General features: G+C 30.8%; 1 long non-coding RNA gene across 1 annotated transcript; it reads right to left on the bottom strand.

Moving 5' to 3' along the window:
• Positions 1-379: 379 nt before the first annotated feature.
• LOC117907789 lies at positions 380-4,977 on the bottom strand. Its single transcript, XR_004650062.1, has 2 exons — positions 2,830-4,977; positions 380-2,410 (listed from the first exon to the last, which is right to left on the bottom strand). It is a non-coding gene; the product is annotated as an uncharacterized LOC117907789 (long non-coding RNA).
• Between the last annotated feature and the right edge of the window lie 14,795 nt (positions 4,978-19,772).

Here is a 19,772-nt window from a genome sequence, read left to right as displayed (position 1 = left end):
ACCTAATAATGGAAAGGCTTTTTGGGTGGCTAAAGGCGCAATACAAATAATTAGTCAAAAGTGATAGGAATTATCAAAAGAGAAGCAAAAAGCCCAAAATTTGGCATAAAGGAGAGAGAGATCAGGTGACTAGGAAACGTAGGGCCCTGATGGCAACAACCATACACAGAATTCTATTTATAGACGTGAATGTGAAATCGTCAACATCCTTCATTCTAAACTAGAGACCCTAGTGAAGATGATAATTGTCTGTCTTAGGGTATTAGTAGGTTTTATCTGGTTATGCACCCTTTAAAGATTTACCTAAAACTGCCGAGAAAGTTAAATTAATGCAGCTTGACTACAAAGCAAAGCAGAGTGGCATGAAAACAATAAATCATGATAGGAATGAGGCTCATTTCATAGCTAGCTTTCTGAAAAAGAAGAGGAAAAGAAAATAAAGGAGAGTTGGAAAGCATACCAAAAGAAAGGCACTTACCATATTTAAGATTGCTTCACAACAAGTCCCCAAGCAGCTGCCCTTCCACATAGCACTCCACTGGACGAAGGTTTTATGAACATAGATTCCAAAAGTGGCATATATGACTAGTTTTTCTCCATATGGCTACTTCAGGTGCCCATGGATTTTGATCTAGAAGTGCCGAGTCCAGAGAGGCTCACTTGGTCTAATTGTAGACCATAGGTTTGGACGGATAAAACACAACTCCTACTCCATGATCAAGTCAAAAATTTTCCAAAGCAGAAAGACCAGGGAGCACAGCTTCCTTTCATTCTAGATCCCAACTTGTCGCTCCCTTCCAAGAACATAGTTCACTTGCATACTGTGGACCTGGATCCACATCTGCAGGTTCCAAAAGGACCACCATTGCCCAGTGCCGATAATCAACTTAGAATTGTTAAGTAATTTACATAATGATTCTATGAACATGAACACCCCATAAATGATTGAAGAGACAAATCATCTGCTTTGTTGGTACGCCTTTGCTACAATGGAACAACATAAGGATTTTCAAACCCCAATTCTGACACCACCTCAACCTCATCTCTTTCCATACTTGGATAAGAACAAAGTAAAAGAAACATCTTAAAGCAACTACACAAAGGACCTACATCACCAATTGTCAGGAGCTATGAAAGGCAAAGCCATTAGTTTTATGAATATATATCATATTGCCCAAAGTACTGATTTATAGAATCAAGACATTTCCATCCATGATTTCTGCATATCGATTTTAGGTGAGCTCTCTGATGTCAAAATCCCACAAGAACAAGAAATCATTCATACTAAAACACGAAAAGACCTGAATGGAGCCAAGTTCAGGCAGATGTAGCCGGCATCTAGATCCACCTGATTTCCTGTTGAACTGCAAAACATGCAGCCCAAATCTGGCATTTATAGGATCACAAAACAAGGGGAAAATAAAAAAATAAAAACATTCTAACATAATTAACAATGTCTATTACAATCACTTCTAGTATCTAAGTACAACAATATAGATGCTACTTTATTTGGCTACAACAAAGATTTGGGTTATTTTGGAGTAGCCCATTTAGCAAAACAGCCAACCCAACCCCACTAACCTCAGGTTGGCAGGTCCAGGAACAATCTTGCCCACTTACACTCAACTCCCTTTAAAAGGATGGCTAAGCTAGGGTTGGAAACAAGAAAACTATCCTTATTGGCATATTTTATAACATCTCTTTGTGCACAACTAGCAACAGAAGAAAAATAGCTAAAGAAAATACATCAATAATTTCCCCAAAAAACCAAAAGGAAAAGAAAACAACATTCCTACTAGAACAGTGGAGCACAAAGAATTCATAATTTTGATGTTGATGAATCTAATAATTGAAAAACATTTAATTCCACAACCAAGATGGAAGGTGGATCCATTCAATTCTTTTCATTCCTTTCCCAGCAGAGAAAGATTATAGTCTTATTCTTATAATCAAATTAACCTACCATCATAACAATTTTACTACTTAGTATCTAAGCCATTAATATTAAGACATTCCTTCTCCTGATTAATTACATTAAAAGAAAAATAATTGAATAATATGCAAACATAGAACTGGGATAGGTCAGAAGGATTATCAGAACATGCAACAGATAATCCTTCAAGATAACCTAAAACCCAAAACCAAGAGCAAGTCGGTATCCACGCATCAACTAACAACTATAGTTGCTACAACTCAAAACAGATATTGGATATAAACTTCTCCTGGCATTTATCAGCATGCATCTCTATTAGAATATTGGGAGGGGAGTAAAAGAAGAACATGACTAAATCCAAACATAGCAGCAGCCCAAACCTGAGAAGAGTCATGCCAAGAGTTTCTTTGATAAATCAGGATAATGGCTAAGAATGAGCGGCCAATAGAGAGGAGCATGTGCCAATCATGTAATGATCTTCAGAATAAAAGAGGGGAAAAAAAAAAAAAAAAAAAAAAAAAAAAAAAGAGAGAAAAGAGGAGTGAGACGGGAAGATAAAAGATCATACCAAATAATAACCATGAGAATTCCAAATCAAAAAAATTTCTAAGAAATCAGAACAGCAGTGTGTTAAACCCAACTTCGTTTACAAGCCAGAGAAAGCTAATGAGTTGGCAGGTAGAAGGATTAAGCACATTGACAAAACTACATGACAACAAGTTTAATAGATTTTGTCCAAGGAATGCACAGTTTCCATAACATAAAAATCTAGCCACCCACCACAACTGAGTTTAGAGTCAATGATCAAACAGTAGATGGATTCACCAAGGGTATGTGCAAGTGTTTCACATCCATGCCAATTTGTCCATACTAACAAACTAGGAAATCCTGGTTACCAAGAAACCTGGGCATGTGACAATAATTGTTAGGGTTGAAAACTCCCGGGCCACCGACATGATGTGCAGCTGCTTCACATCCATAGCCCTGCAACAAATTTGTTGAGCCCCCGCACCTGAAAACAAGCAACACAAGAAAAAATTCCATTTTATAGAGGCCGTTACAGCTTCCAACCCCTGACAACAAGTGATGCAAGAAAAGATCCCATTTATGTTTGGACAGAAAAAGAAGGTATGTTGTCAATCTGAACCAGTCAGAGAAAGATTTGTTAAAAATTTTATCAAGAACGTTGCATAATCCTCTAAACATAATGTTTTGGGTATACTTCCTGTATACATAGGGCAAGCCCCCTCTCTTTGGTGCTTTTCTAATACATGCTCTTGTTGTCTATCAAAATAAATATATAAATAATTCTCTAAGCATAATAATCACTTCAGTCATTGAGGACAGGATGTGAAGGAAGTGTGTTTCACCTGATACTGTTCCAATGAGATTAAATGTTTTTAAAAAAAAAAAATTGAAAATGTTCCAAGGAGTGGTGGTAAAAGGAAGGGTAGCCCATTAAAGTGTAGATAGATTTTAGAGCAATCAAACAAATTAAGAAGAATTTTCTTAAAACCGTGGAAAAAGAAGCAAGGGAAAGAAAGAGGGGAATAACTTATGTGAGATAATGACAAAAAAATATGGAATCGTTCACGTTCTTGTAACAAGAAAACAAGATACATTACTGTCCTTGCACAGGGTTAAGTGGGCAGAGGAGAGAGGAAAAGGGAAATTTCAAATTATACCTTTCTTTCCTAAAGAAAGAAATGAAGGGAAAAGACAAGAAAAACTTCCCCCACATGGCCACACCAATTTTTCACCTCAAAAGTGAAGGCATTTAAACCAAAAACCAAATAAAGAAATTGGGATACTATATCAAAATAGATGGAACAAGTGCTCGCAAAAAAATCAGGTATTTTCCCCATCAAATTTCCTTTCCAGTTTCTGCACATAAACACAGAAAAATAACCAATTGCCTCTTCTCTTCCATTCCCTCTTTAACCCTAAAACCCAGTTGCCTTGTGAAACTTGTTCATCATGCAATCAATGTTAGCAAAGAGCTCACATCTCCCAACATGGCTAAAAACTCAGGGGAGTTGGTAAACCTAACCATTATTCAAGCACTCAATGCCAAATGCTTTAACATCCAGACACAAAATTGTTAATTTTTGGGTATAAGGAGCAACAAATGCATCCAAAATTCCAAAGTCGATTGCTTCTACACAAATTCATATACATGAAAATTCACAATGCCCCTTAAGATTTGCCTATACAAACAGGCATCATTTGAACTAAAAAACAATAAAAATGGTAACAATAAATAATAAATGATAATGAGAAAAAAAAAAAAAAAAGAAGCTTAACCACAAAGAACAATCCAGTAATTTAAAATCTTTATTGTGGATATCACAGAAGGCAAATAATTTATACTTTTTCCACGAACACACCAAAACCACATGCTTTTCACTATCCAGTAATTTAAAATCTTCACTGTTGATATCACAGAAGACAAATAATTTATACATCTTCACAAAAGCATAACCTTTTCACGAACACACCAACACCACATGGTTTTCACATAGTTGAATGAAGCAACATTAGAAATTCAACGAAAGAGAAAAAAAAAAAAAGAAAAAAAAACAAAGATCTCGAGTTTTTTCCTTCCGAAAATTCAAGTAAAAATAAAATCATTTTTCAATATTCAAATTCAGGCCAAGATCTACCAAGCCATGAACAGAATCAGATCACCACAAAGGCCTCCAACCAAATCAACCGATTTCAACTCAGATCCAGAGATAAAAAGGATCCAAAATTCCACACAAATCAGTGATACTTTCCTCCCAGCCAATCAAATTCCAGAAAAAAAGCTACGCCAACAATTTTTCCAACCTAGAAACCTGAGATCGAAGTAGTCTTTCATCATCACATCACCGCCGTCTCCGATTCAGTTGATGCAAGGCGGGATCAGAATTCGCTCAGCAACCAATCGTAGGCCGCCGCGTGCCTCCGGCGCTGCCGGAGCGGCGAAGTCGGTTCCCGACCTGCACCAAGCGAATTAGAGACCACCGTAAGAACCATACTCTTTCTTCTTCTCCTCCTCCTGGAAATCGAAAAGAAGTGGGTGGTTGGTTTTTTTTATGAGGGCTATTTATACAGGGCACAGACCAACGTGATTTCGCCACGTGGACAGGCCACCGACTACGGTGAGGGAGGATGGGGATTGAGGCTCAGAATTGGGATGAATTACGAGAGTGCCATTATGTGGACAGTAGTTGGCGCACGTGCATGAGCGCGTGGCTCTTTGCGGAAGTTGTAACGGACGCCCTACTCTGTCTGTTTGGTTAAAGGGCAAAAAAAAGGAGGGGAAACTTTGCAGCCTTTTTCTCACTTTTTGTTTCAACCGATTTGCGTAATTATGCCTGATCACACTAGCTTTTTTAAAAATAATAAATAAAAAGTTTTTTTATATGAAAAATGAATTTCGCATAACACAATTTAGCGGATTTAGTTTTTTCTTTTAATTAAAAGCATTTATAATTTAAAATTATTTTAGAAAAGTTATTGGGTTTAGAAATTTGATTTTCAATTTATTTTTAAATGTATATCAAATGCAAGTTATTACTAGATTTTATGTAAACTTATCTGATAATCAATGCAAATAAGCTCCGAGTTTGAGTTGGACTCAAGTTAACTGTTGACCAATCATATTAGGTAAGTAATAACGTTGCTCCTAAAGAAATTATAATTCAAAAAATGACTAATATGATAAATGTGTAAACTTTGAAATGATTAGACTAGATTATAAGCCTAAATATGATAAAAAGTCTCTTGATGGATGTGCTTTGGGATTATCAAACTTCATTATATTGTAAGCCTAAGAATGAGTATGATATTGAATACTGTGAAAAGATTGAATCACGTTGTCACTAACAAACCAAATGGTATCAAAATGAAAGAGTTAAAGCCTTAAATCCAATAAGTGGTATAAGATGTTATGAGTTTGAATCACATGATCCTCCTTGATATAAGAGTTATGTCATGAGTTTGAGTTCAAACCACAAAAGTCTCATATTGAAGGAGAGATTTTTTAGACATATCTGTTGGCAGATCAGAGGGTTAGCCGCATCCATCAACTCTCATTGTGTTTGTTGTGGACGTTTGGGTGAATGCATTCTAAGGTTATGATGTGCGTCTTTCCTAACAACAATTGTTTTTAGGAGAGTTGATAGCTTCTGAGGTCTTCTACAATATCAATTAATAATGTACAAAATTTCTAATTTCTTTAAAGGGTAGTTATGTATTGCAACTTTTGTTCGGCACCAATTTGACGTCTTTTGGCAGTTAGGGAATCTACATATTTAAACTCCAACATTACACACTAGATATCATGTGCAATTAGGTGAATAAACAAAGTTGAACACAATCAATATAAGTGTAAACACATGTAGTGCACGTTGATGTTATATTAACCAAATATCCTTCAACAACATAAAATCTTTTAATAGAATTTATGCTTAAAAATGTCAACACCTTTATAAGGTTGACCAAAGGCTTCACTTATTTATAATGAGGGATTTGATAGAAAATGATCCTCATGTGCTAGGTAAGTTTAGATTTAGTGGTATAATTAATTAATTTTTTCCTAAGCTTTATGTTCAATTCCCTTAAATAATGCAATTTATCAATTTTTCAAGAACCATGACTATAAATGGAAAAACTAAGTAGTGTGGATTGATATCACATGGTAAGTAGTCGATTCGTTATTACGATGTAATTAACGTGTCTTTAAGGACAAAAATTATATACTTCAATTTTGATATTATTTTAATTTGATTACTCTATCATATTTGTCCTAGGTTTAAGATGATTCTAATTGAATCTTAAGATACTCTTAAATTGAGGCTACTTGGGTAAAGCCTAAGAATATCCTATTAATCATCTATAGTTGAATAAGATATTTTAATCTATGATGTCAAACTTCTCTTATATGCCAATAAAATCTACATGACTCATTCCTCCTTAATTCCCTCTCATTTACAATGTTCAAAGGGTTTCATTTTCATTCAAATGTTCCTTTCATAATTTCTTTCACTTATTTAAAATAATCAAAGTAGTCTCAAATATTGATAGGCTATTTTGTATTGAAGATGCTAGGAAGTGTCCTAAATTCCTCATTAGTAAAATTTCATTTTTATAAAGAATATTTCTTAAGTTGATATATTATTATAATATTATATTTTCTTATAGAATAAGAAAAGTTATTAGGAATATCTCTATAAATATTTTAAAAAGTTATGAGATGGATAGAGATATAAAGAAAAACGGTTGATACCCGATGGGGTGAGAAGGCTCATGGTTTAGGATGTGGATATAAGGAATGGGGAAATATGGGATGTTTAGGAACCTAATAGTTGTATTTGGTTCTCTTCTCTGCAATATTCTCTATGTTTAGGAATCACATTAAACCTCGTATACTGTGTATATGATTGTATTATCTATGTGTTCTTGAATTAATATTATTTGCATTAGAGCTTCCGTTAACACAACAAAAGAAAACCAGTTGATTAGTCTCAAATATTGATGGGTTATTTGGTTGAAATATACTTTATTTTGTATTGAAGAAAGTCATAATCGAGTTAATGTTGACTTATCTTGTTAGATACACAATGATGTTGCTCCTTCGGCGATTATGACTTAAAAAATGGGTATGTAAATTTCAGAATTATTAGACTCAAATATAAGCCTTGAGACGATGGTTACGTATATAAACTCTAAAATTATTAGACTCAATTATAAGTCTTGAAATGATAAATACCTCATGATAAATGTGTTGTAGGACGTTTAAACTCCACTACAAGTCCTGCTATAAGTATATTATGGAACACTATAAAAAGGTTGAATCACATCCTAAGTGACCAATAAGTGGTATCAAAGTAAAATCCTAGAATGGCTAATTTTTAATATATATATATATATATATATATATATATATATATATATAATGTTATAAGTTTGAATCCCAAGAGCTTCATGTTGAAGGAAAGATTATTAGGCATGTAAAAATGTTTTTCTTTTGAAAATAATAGTTAAAATTATTACCCTAAAAAATATATCCCTCACCTCTCATTTCTTCTTATTTATGATGTTAAGAAAGTCTCATTTCCATCCAAATGTTTCTTCCACAAATTTTCACTTATTTTAAATAAGCTATTTTTCTTTATAGTTTAATATCAAAACAGTTGCAACTATTGATGGATTATTCTGATTAAAAAAAAAAAATTCACTAAGAAAAAACCCCATAATTGAGCTTTTCTCATATTTGTAAGATTAGAAGAAAATATTTCATCAAAATGATAAATTAAAAAAAAATATTAAGACCATAAACCTAAGTGGCCACTTTTTTCAAGAAAATTAGTTTTAATTTTTTTTCTAGATATATATACTAAATTTATGTTGATACTATATATGTGTTAAGTACATTATAGATACATATGGTATCTTAAATTAAAAATAAGTCGATACTTGATTTAATTAATACTAGTGTCATTAAATGTTTTTATTTTAAGAAAAACACTCATAAAACCTAGTGAGGCATTAGATCCATTATAATAAACTAGCTCCATTTACATTTCTAATGTAAATAAAGGAAAGAAATAAGCAAAAACTAAGGCTATGTTTGGTTCCAAGTACAAACCAAGGAAAGAGAAAACATGCTAAGAAAAATTATTGTTCTCATGCTTGATTTCATCGTGGAAAATGTTGGTGCATTATGCTATTTAGATTAAATTGACAGTTTTGTTCTATTTATCCTGATTTAGGACTTTACATACTTTCTTATGGTTTACACTTCTTTGAAAAAATTTAAAGTTAATATAAATTTAAGTTGGAATTAAATAGATAAATCTGATTAAGTTATTTGAGAACAATGACATAAAAGACAGAGTCGGCTTAAAAATGGTATACAAGTTTTCCTAAGCTCTCGTATAGTTTTTTTGGTAATAGATATATAATATTCACCAATAAATTAATTAAATATGCATATATATAGATTTATGATTAAACATAATTTGACTTTGTACTAAAAATATCTCATAAATAGTTAATAATAATAATAAAATAGTGAATTATTGAATTTTCTAGATCATAATATTTTTTTGTTTTAATGAAAACTATTTAAACTATGTTAAATTCTTGAAAAATGCCAAAAAGGGAAATAGAAAGGAAAATCATTCCCTTTTATTTCGATGATATATAAAATGAAATTGGAGAAAAAAAATAAGAAAGTATTGTGAATATTTAAAAAAAATAATTTTCTTAATACTTTCCTCCAAAAGAAATAAAGAATGTTTGGGAAAGTACATTTATTAATAAAACTAGATTTATTTATTTATTTATTTAAACTTTTAATTTCATTACAATGAAAAAAATTTTGATTAAAAAGAAGAAAAATTTTACAATAAATTATTTAATAAAAAAAATATTTATTTGATAATAATGGATCTCATAAATCAATTCAAATAAATGTTTTTTTTATATAATTTTGATTTAATAAATCAAAAAATTAATAATACAAGGTTTTAATTTAAAAGAACTATTTTAATTTTTTTTTTAAAGTTAAATTTTATTATAAAAAATCAAAACTAAAAATTTTATATTATAGCAAATGATAAAAATTTAATTAAAAAATACAAAAATTTATAATTCACCAATTGTGTTTTGTTATACTATTATTAAATAAATTGATTGATTTTTAAGTAATTTTTAATTTTAAATAATTTAAATTTTGTGTTGTGAAATATACTTTTAAAAAAAAAAATGGAATCCATCATTTTTGTTTTTCTAGTTTCAATTATTAGCTCTCCCATCAACCCTATGGGTCTATCCTCACAAGTTTTAAATCATTTTTAATTTATTCAATCAACTCAAACACAGGATTTGAATAGAACCCTTGAACTTTCTATATCAAAGGGGAAAAATCATAGGCTAAAAGACAATTAAATCTTAATCATAAGTTTTTAAAATATATATACAATTTAAAAACAATCAAGTAGTTAAGCTACCAGTCTTGGAAGCAACCTTGAATCCACACCTTGCTTTTTTTACACACCATGAATCAACAATAGTATTACAAAACCTCTAACTTTGCCTTTAAGTGATACCAACACCTTGTAAGTCTATAAGCACACATCCATTTTGGAAATCCTCTAAGGCATACTTTGTTGGGCTAGCAAAAGCTTTAGTGCAAACCTATTAATGGAAAAATACTAAAATAAAGTAAATCATGCATAAAAGTACACAAGGTTTTAACATGGTTTGTCAATCATACTTATCTCCACAGATGAGATGGAACATTCCATTATATGATAGAGAATAGTGTAAATGATAAAAATAGATACAACTATTATGTCTCGAGATATCTTACTTTTCCCCATTCTTTGCATCTCCACCCTGAACCACAAGCCCTTTTACTCCACTAGATGTCTCTCATCCTTCTACCAAGTTTCTCCTACTTTACCTCACATCTCCATCCACCACGTATGTTCCTCACAAACATATATTTCTCTCATAACTTTTTTCTCTTATGACCTAAAATATTCATAGAGATATTCTTACTAGCTTTCTTTATTCTATATATAAAAAAAAAAATTAATTACAATCACATATAAACTTAGAAAATGTTTTATATGATATTCTTTTTACAAATATATATATATATATATATATATGTATATTCCAATTAGGAATTTGAAACACCTCCTAACAATTTCCACCTCAAATCAAATTCCACTAAGTCAATATTCAATCTCTCCATCATATAGAGTTTCTTTATGTGTGTTGCTCTCCTCGCATGTCATTGTTCCCTTATCCACTATAGTCTTATCATGCACCATAATCTCCTTGTTTCTTGAATCACATTTTGATGAGAGAATAATTGAATCCACCTAAACAAAAATTCCTTTTTGTAATCCTCTTTTGTGTTTTGTTCTTCTTTGCTTTTCCAAGGCTCTTCAAGACATTTTCAACTAAGGCTCTTCCAAACATCTTTAACTAAGTCTTTGATACCACTAGTTGTGCATGCTGAAGTTCTTATATAAGTTCATTAAGGAAAGAATACAAAAATAAAACAAGCCAAATATAATAGAACATGAGGTTTTAAAGTGGTTTGACCAACTGTGCTTACCTCCCTGAATGAGAAAGACCATTCCACTATATAACAGAAAATATTACAAAAGATAGAAATAGATGCAACTGTGGAATAAGGCTAAATAGATTAAGGAAAAACATTCAAGAGGGGGGAAATGGTGAATTGGGTAATTAAAACTTTTTCGAAAAACACTTCAAACAATCAACGAACAAAACAATAAATATAAATAGAGAAGAGAAGAGAGATGCAAACTCTTTTTTATAGTGTTTTTGCAAATCCCACTTGCATCCACTCTCCTCAAACTCCTTTCGAGCGAGGGTTCTACTAAATCAAGACTTCCAACTCCAAATCTTCAAGTTTTACACTTGGATTAATAGCTTTAATGAGAGGCACTCATATGTCTCTTCAAGTTCAATGTCAACTTGAAGCTTCAATTCTCAACCTTTCTCAAGTACGAAATGATTAAACACACTCAACCAAACTTAATGGTAGCTTAATATATATATATAAACTAGGATGAATACAAATGGGTGCACTAAAGATGGTTTGCAAGAGACTAATAAATGCACTAGAAGTTGAGAGCTTTGAAAGAGAGAAATAAGTAGTTAGGTTATTCAATGAAAGTGTTCTTTTTTCAATAAATGTATAGGAGCTCTCAATTTATAGAAAAACAACCTCGAATGACATTTTTTTTTTATGGAAATAGGTTGATCAATCAAATACCAGTTCATCTAGTTGACTAGCCATTAGGCATTAAATGCATTGCAAGTGATCATTGGTCCTTTCTAAACTTTAACTAACCCTCGACTAGACCTCGATTGATGGTCAACCAAGAAAGGCAAAGCCTCAACTAGAAAAGTAAACTCTCTAAAAGAGAGAGAAAATGTTTTAGGCTTAAACCTATCCTAAACTAGGAAAAAGTAACTGGTTCCCAACCAGTTGAGCTAGTTTAGGACTATCCTAAACCAATTGGACCAAAAATATCCCACAAGTCAAAAGCTCCTTAACACTTAGGCAACTTACATAAAATTCTTTGTATGTCAGTTTGGAATAGTTTTGCTAAAGTTTTTTTTTTGAAAAATTAACCAGTTTCAGAAAATTCATAAATGTTTTAAGCTTATTTTACAAAAACCAAGTATGAATAAATGAATGAAGAGTATTTAAACCCTAAGTGAACCAAAGGATTCATCTTACATGATTATCTTAGAATTGATGGATCTTCACGCATCCAAAACTTCACTTTCCTTAAATCCTCTTAAGTGAACTCATCATTTCTTTTGATTTTCTTATTAAACTTGAAACTTAACTTGATTTCAAATTGTTAGATTACTTAATCTTATTTTGTTAATATCAAAATTTGTTTAGACATCTCAATTTTCTCCATTCTTTGTATCTCCATCCTAAAGCACGAGCCCTATTGCTCCACTAGGTGTCTCGTACTCTTCCTCACATCTCTATCCACCATATGTAATCCTCATAAGCACATATCTGTCTCATAACTTTTTTCCTTCATAACCTTTAATATTTATAAATGTTAGAAAAATGAGGCTAATCCAACCTATAGTAATCACCCTAGAGGGGGGAGGGTGAATAGGGTGATGATCTCTTTTTACAAATTTAAACTAGGTGAATGTAAGAGACAATTATATGCAAGTATATAATAAGCAATATAAAGACAATTGCATATAAATTAAAGAATAGGGAAGAGAGAATGCAAACACAAGAGTTTATAGTAGTTTGGCGCAACCTGGACTACATCCACTCTCCTCTAGCTTCAATCCCGAGCTTGAGGTTCCACTAATTCAAGGCTTCCAAACCAAGCCTTCAAGCAATACAATTGGATTATGGTTCCAATTCACCCTCTTGGACTTTTGGCTCCAAGCACCCTTTACACTTCTCAAGAGATACCACACTCTTGAGAAACTTCTTCTCAAAGGTTTACAAATAAATGATCTCACAAAAATCCTAACACAAGAACTTTAAGCTCAAATGATACAAGAAAACTAGGATTGAAAGGTGCACTAAGGATATGCAAGTTTTAGAACAATGGTGCATTCAAAAACACTCTTCCAAGGCTCAAATATAATCAAGAAAGGTTTAGGAAGGTTAAGCTCTTTGAAACAATGGAGATTGGAGCCTTTTTATAGCAGAGAAAAACTAAACTAGCCGTTTGGGGGTTCGACCGGTCGAGCTAGGGGTCGACCGATTGACTAGCCGTTAGCATTTAATGCTTGGCAAGTGACCATTGGACCTCGATCGGAGCTCAACCGGACCTCAACCGGTTGAGGTTCAACCTTGATCGGTTGAACAATTGTTCTGGAAGAAAGAGAAAGTTTTTTTGCACCCTCGATCGGTTGAGCTGGGGGTCTACCCGGGCCTCGATCGGTTGAGCTGTGGGTCGACTCGGACCTCGACCGGTTGAGCTGGGGGTCAACCTGAACCTCGACCGGTTGAGCTTGCGGTCGACCGATTCCTTACTCGGTTCAACCGGTTGAGACATTTTTTAGCTCAACAATCAATTTTTTCAACTTAAAACCTTTTAAAACAAGTTTGAAAGACTTTTAACACAAGGTTTTAGTTGAAAACATGAAATCATCCGATTCTTAAGATTTTTGAAACAAAATAACTCTTGGATGATTTTGGTGCATAAGTAAAGAATGTAATGCATGAAAATCCTAATGGACCAACAACCTTACAAAGAGATCTTATGAAGCTTGGGTCTTGAAAAACACTTCTCTTTGAGGTAATCTTCTTCTTCATAATTTCTTCTTGGCCTGATTTGTCTTTGTGATTGCCACTTTGGAAATCGTCTTGCCTAATCACATTTTAAATATAGTCATTAGTTCTAAACCTTGTTTTGTTATCATCAAAATAAATATTAACCAAACCTTGGTTTCACAATAAAGATATTCCTACTAACTTTTCTCATTATATAAGAAATCTGATTATAATCAAGGATTAAAATATCAGTAATCACGGATATATCGGTAACTCGATTTTACGGATATATTGGAGAAATATCGGCGGATATTTTGGAAAAAAAATTCGATATGCCAAAATTTGATCAAAACTCATGGAAATGTAAGAAAAACCTCATAGCAATGTAATTAGAAATATAATAGACAATTTAAAGTTGTTTTGTTGAAGAATTTGATATATGCTTGATATAATTTGCGATATTAAATGTAATTATATCATGTCGGTCGATAAGAATGTGAATTTTGTAATTGTACACTCATTATGAAGCTTCATGAAAGACTTGATTTCATTAAATATCAATAATTTGTACATATTACATTGCAATGACCCTTTAGTTCTATGAAAATCTACTAATTCATTCAAGATTTAAAAAATGTACTAATTAATTCAAATGTACTAATTAATTACGATTGAAAATAAAATAAAAATTGAAAAAATTGGGAAGCTACTAATATTGTTAATTAAGTTAATAAATTAACTAAACTAAATTAATTTTATGAAAATCTACTAATTCATTCAAGATTTAAAAAAATGTACTAATTAATTCAAATGTACTAATTAATTACAAATGAAAATATAAAAAAATTGAAAAAATTGGGAAGCTGCTAATACTGTTAATTAAGTTAATAAATTAACTAAACTAAATTAATTCTATGAAAATCTATTAATTCATTCAAGATTTAAAAAATATACTAATTAATTCAAATGTATTAATTAATTACAAATAAAAATATAAAAAAAATTGAAAAAATTGGGAAGTTACTAATATTGTTAATTAAGTTAATAAATTAACTAAACTAAATTAATTCTATGAAAATCTACTCATTCATTCAAGATTTAAAAAATGTACTAATTAATTGGGAAAAATGTACTAATTCAGATCAACGCGGGGAAGCTAGGAGCCTTCGGATCAATAGTAGGTGCAAGGCACCAATTTTTTCAAAAAATCGGCGAAAAATCGCTGATATTTCTCTTTTTACCGAAATTTCTCCGATTTTGGGCGAAATTTATGGATAGTTCTTCTGTTGACATTTTTGTCCCTACTTTCGTTTCGCCGACCCCCGAAACACGAAATTTCGCCGAAATTTCGATGAAGAAAAACTGAAATTTTCATCCTTGATTATAATCACATATAAATTTAAGAAATATTCTATATAATATTCCTATTAAAAAGGAAATATATTGTAATTTGAGACACTTCCCAACATATATCTCAAGCAAAAGGATCACTCATGCACAAATGAGACAAAAATGAAAGTTTGGGAATTAGTTAAAAATTACTAAATCAAGCACAAGTTCCCTTTTAAAATAAAATTAATTCGTAAAACAAATTTTGAAAGAAATTTTTTATATAATCTCAAAACTAGAATTAAAAAGTTCAAAGAAACAAGGTTTCAAATAGATGAAAGCTTAATCAATCAATAAAGAAGAAAGGCTTAATCAATCAAATAGTGTAAAGATATATTCATAGAAAACAATTTCCTTTGAATCTTTAATCAAACATCAAGTAATAATACTAAAACATTTATTTTTTTAGGAAAAAAAAAAGTACTTGAACATGTGGTATCAATGCAAGATGATCATAAAGGAACGTACTTAAAAATAAATAAATAAATAAAAGTGTTGACTAAATTATCAAAATAATTAATAAAGAAAAAAATATATTCACTTTAATAATTGAAGGGTTAATAGTTTCATTGTGCTCATATGAACAATAATGAATGCATCTCAAAATCAACTCCGTCAATTAAGAGTAAGTTTTATAGAGTAGTAGGACATCTAAAGAACAACTAATGAGTTAGAAAACAAAATCAACTCTATTCATTTGGAAAACAAGATGGGCATCTATATGAAGTCATAATAGTCAACCAAATAACACATCATGGGCGAAAGTAGATGAGGATGTTACAACTCCACCAATAGAGTTAGAGATGACGTAGGGAGGTTCCCTTGAAAAAGGGGTAACATTGTCCGATATAATCACAAGTCTAACATATAATGTTTCAAATGTGAAAAATATATATTACAAGTTTAAATGTTAAATAAAATGATAGAATAAAAAAAAAATGCAAACACTACTAGCAAATTAGAATAAAATTTGGTATTAGCTTGTACTGCAACCACGAGCGATATAGAGCGTACTTTATTCTTATATTGGAAAATAAAATATTTTTTTTATTAAATTTTAAATACAGTGACACATCTTATCAACTTAATCAAAGATACGATACTTTTATTTTCTAAATAATAAAATATTTGAAAATCAATTACAATCATTAAAATTTCTTCAGTGAAATTGATTGTGAATATCATAGTATACCACCGAAGATAATTTTTTTTTTTTTTTAATGTTATGCATGAAGATAATTTACTTAATTACCATCAAAGAAAGGAAATGGCTTCCTTGATTTAGGGATAAATGTAGGGCAAATGCAAGCCCAAAAAATAAAAACGAAAGACAAAACAAAAAATCAACATGTTAGCCCGTAAAGAAGATGATTGGGGTACAACCTTCTTTTTCCCTTGTCCCCTCACTTTTAAGACCTTGTACTAGGCAATTGTCAAAGGGTATAATCATGATGGTTATTAAAATTATTAAACAAATTAAGCTCTTTGAAGGAGAGGGAGGGAGGGAGTAAGAGAGCATACGTGTATCACGTGGAAAGTGTAGCAAGCATCATTTCAAGATGGACTTTTGGGTTGTTGATGGGCCCTCTTTTCATGTTTTCAAGCCATCTAAAGACAAAAGTACATTTGGGTTATGTTGGACTTTATGAGAAAATCAAACTCATTGTGTGAATATGAAAATATGCCATTTCCATTCACTATTAATGATTGTAACTACTAACTTATGGGTAATTCTTTATTTTTATAATTTTTTTTTATAGAATATACCCAAATAGAGGGAATTATGGAAGAATTTTTTTTTTTTAAAATGTAAAATTTTTTTTCTCTTATTTAGTTGTTTATGAAAAAATTAAGAAAAAGAAAATTAATTTTTTTAGAAATACATTTTTTTTCTATTTTTTAAATCTTGTTAAGGAAAATGAGGAAAAAATATTTTTAATATTTTTTTTCTTAACTTGGTATTTGTACTTCCTATTTTTGTTTTTAAAATAAAAAAATTGTATACAAAAATAAAACATATTATTCAAAAATTATAATTTTACTTAATATATTTAAAAATAACTTTGAAAATTTTTAATATTTGACATAATAAAAAAAATTTATACCTCAATTCTTCTAAATAGTTTTTAAAACCATTTTTGCTTCATAATAAGTCTCTAAAAATACTCATATCTTATATTAAAGTTATTACTATTCTCTTATTTTAAAACCAAAAAATGAAAAGTATATCCAATCGTCCAATAAAAAATAAATAAAAAAATAACAAGACATACAAAAAGAAAAAAAAAAAAAAAACATCCTTGAAAAACCTAATGGAGGAGGGCAACCAATTGGTTTGAATTGGAATAGGGCATGGGAATTACTTATTGTACCCAAGCAATTGGGTTGTGGCCATTTAAAAAAAAAAAAAAATTGATGAATTTCCTTTTCACCATTCTGTTCTTTCTAATAATTATTGTGAGAAAAAAAAATACCCTATAAGAATTAGTGATTGATATGACATTTCTGCTTGAATCTAACACCAGGAAGAGAATATGAGAACTTTCCACATAGGCAGTGAAGAAAATCCTTTGAATTATTTGATCACTTTTCCTATTTAGAACACCAAATTCAATTCTAAAACCAATGCTTTCAATGGCTCGAGTGCCAAGGAATTCTCATTCTTCTAGGAATGAGATATGTCTAACTTTTGATACCAATTTTTTTTAGAAAAAGGAACATGAATAATTATTTTTTAGTTACCATATAGAAAATTAAAAGAAAAAAAAATTACTAATTCATCCATTCTTTGACCACAGAATCCTAAAGTTAACACCTTCAATGATCCTGAATAGACTCGATCTAGTGACCATTTAGGAGCAAACGCAATATCGAACCAACTGAACTACCCCTCGGGGTTTATCAAATTCCATTTATTTAAAAGAGCAAAAGTTCATCTTATATTTTTCAAGCAACATTTCCAAGTTTTACTTGGATTTTAAAATACAACTAATCCAAAATGTTATCATATAAATGTGTTGGAAATTTTATTTCAAATCATTAGACATTTAAAGGAATTTATTTCCAAAAATCATGTATTCTATGATAATAAAACTACCCAAATTAACAATAAAATATGCTAGAGTGATTCCAAGAAGAGAATAAATGGAGAAACAATGAAAACCCAAAAAAGTGTTGCTCATGGAGGGACTTAAAAAGTGAGGCAGCTAAGGAAAAGACTCTTTTAGATTTTGTTATTGGGAGGAAAGTCATGATAAAAAATAAAAAATAAAAAATAAAAGTGTTGGATTTTGAGTTGTCCTCCTTAGCAATGACCCCAAACCTTATCCAAATTTGATAAAGTGGTCCAAAGAAGTTATGGGCTCTTTTTGGGCATGTGACATTGAGATGATGGGGACAATAATGTTTCTAATTCTACCCCTCTTTCAAATTCATCAAGACCTTTTCATGGGCAGGCATTCAAGACCACTTTTCAACATTTAAATTTTCAAATTTAAGGAAACCAAAAAGTAATGTGTATACATATGTATGTTCATCAAGAACTTTCAAAAGTTTTGGGGTTATGATTCATCCAATTGATTCCTTCTTTTCTAGGGTTCATTTGGTTTGCTGGAATCAATCAAGATTTTAAGGACATGAACTTTACTTAGGATAATGTATGAACCCAAAAATAGAGGTAAAAGTAACTCTTGCTAGAATGTAACTAAAAGCACATTGAGGAATAGTTTTGATTAAAAAGCCTTTTTTTTTTTCTTTTTTTTTTTAATTTATCATATAACAAAAAATATATTTTTGAAAAATCACGTACCAAAGTGATTCTCCCAAAATCATTTTTAAAACTATTTTTTTAAATTTTTTTCTAATATTTTATAAAACAAAACTCTATTTGAAAATCTAAAATGTCTTTAACACATTTTTAAGGATATTTTTTAAAAAAAAAATTACATCTAATGTTTTATTTTTTAATCACCCTCCATATTTGCATAATTATATTTTTAAAACCCTAAAAAAAAAAAAAAACTAAAAACAACTGAAAGTTATTCTCTAAAAATAATTTGTTTTCTAGTTGTCAAATGCTTTTTTTTTTTTTTTTTTTTTTTTTCTGTTTTCTAATTGTCAAACATGTTTTCCTTTTTCTTTTTTTTCTTTTTTTTGGTGTGTCTAGAGAACAAAGAGCCAGTCTTGAAAATAGTTGTTCAAATTAAACAGAAAACACGCTTCTCCATCATATTTGAGAAAAAAATACGGATCTTCCTACTTCCCCCAAACACAAATATTTGGGTTTGCCCCTCTATAACATGGTCCCATTCCAGGGTGGCCCGGAGCGGTCTTGGCCCGAAGGCCAGGCTAAGGCATAGAGTTTGGATCTGGGTTTGGGCCCATCTCAAGCTCATCCCTAAATGTTTGATTAAAAGCCTATGAAGAAGAATTCAGAATTCCTCTATAGTCATTTGAATGATCCTATGCTAGGACCATCTTCCATCTAAATAATACCATCTTTTCTGTTCATATATCTAAAATAGCTCAATTTGCTAAACCAGAGAGTTGTCAACTGGGTAGACACTGTCCTAAGACATATAAAATAGGACTTCTTACTCACTAGAAACTCGAAATTCTAGTATTGGATTTTGGAAATTGCTGAGAACT

The sequence above is a fragment of the Vitis riparia genome, chromosome 2 (genome assembly GCF_004353265.1).
Source record: "Vitis riparia cultivar Riparia Gloire de Montpellier isolate 1030 chromosome 2, EGFV_Vit.rip_1.0, whole genome shotgun sequence".
Classification (NCBI taxonomy): domain Eukaryota; kingdom Viridiplantae; phylum Streptophyta; class Magnoliopsida; order Vitales; family Vitaceae; genus Vitis; species Vitis riparia.
Note: the sequence above shows the minus strand (reverse complement) of the source record. Positions and strands in the feature narration are given on the sequence as shown.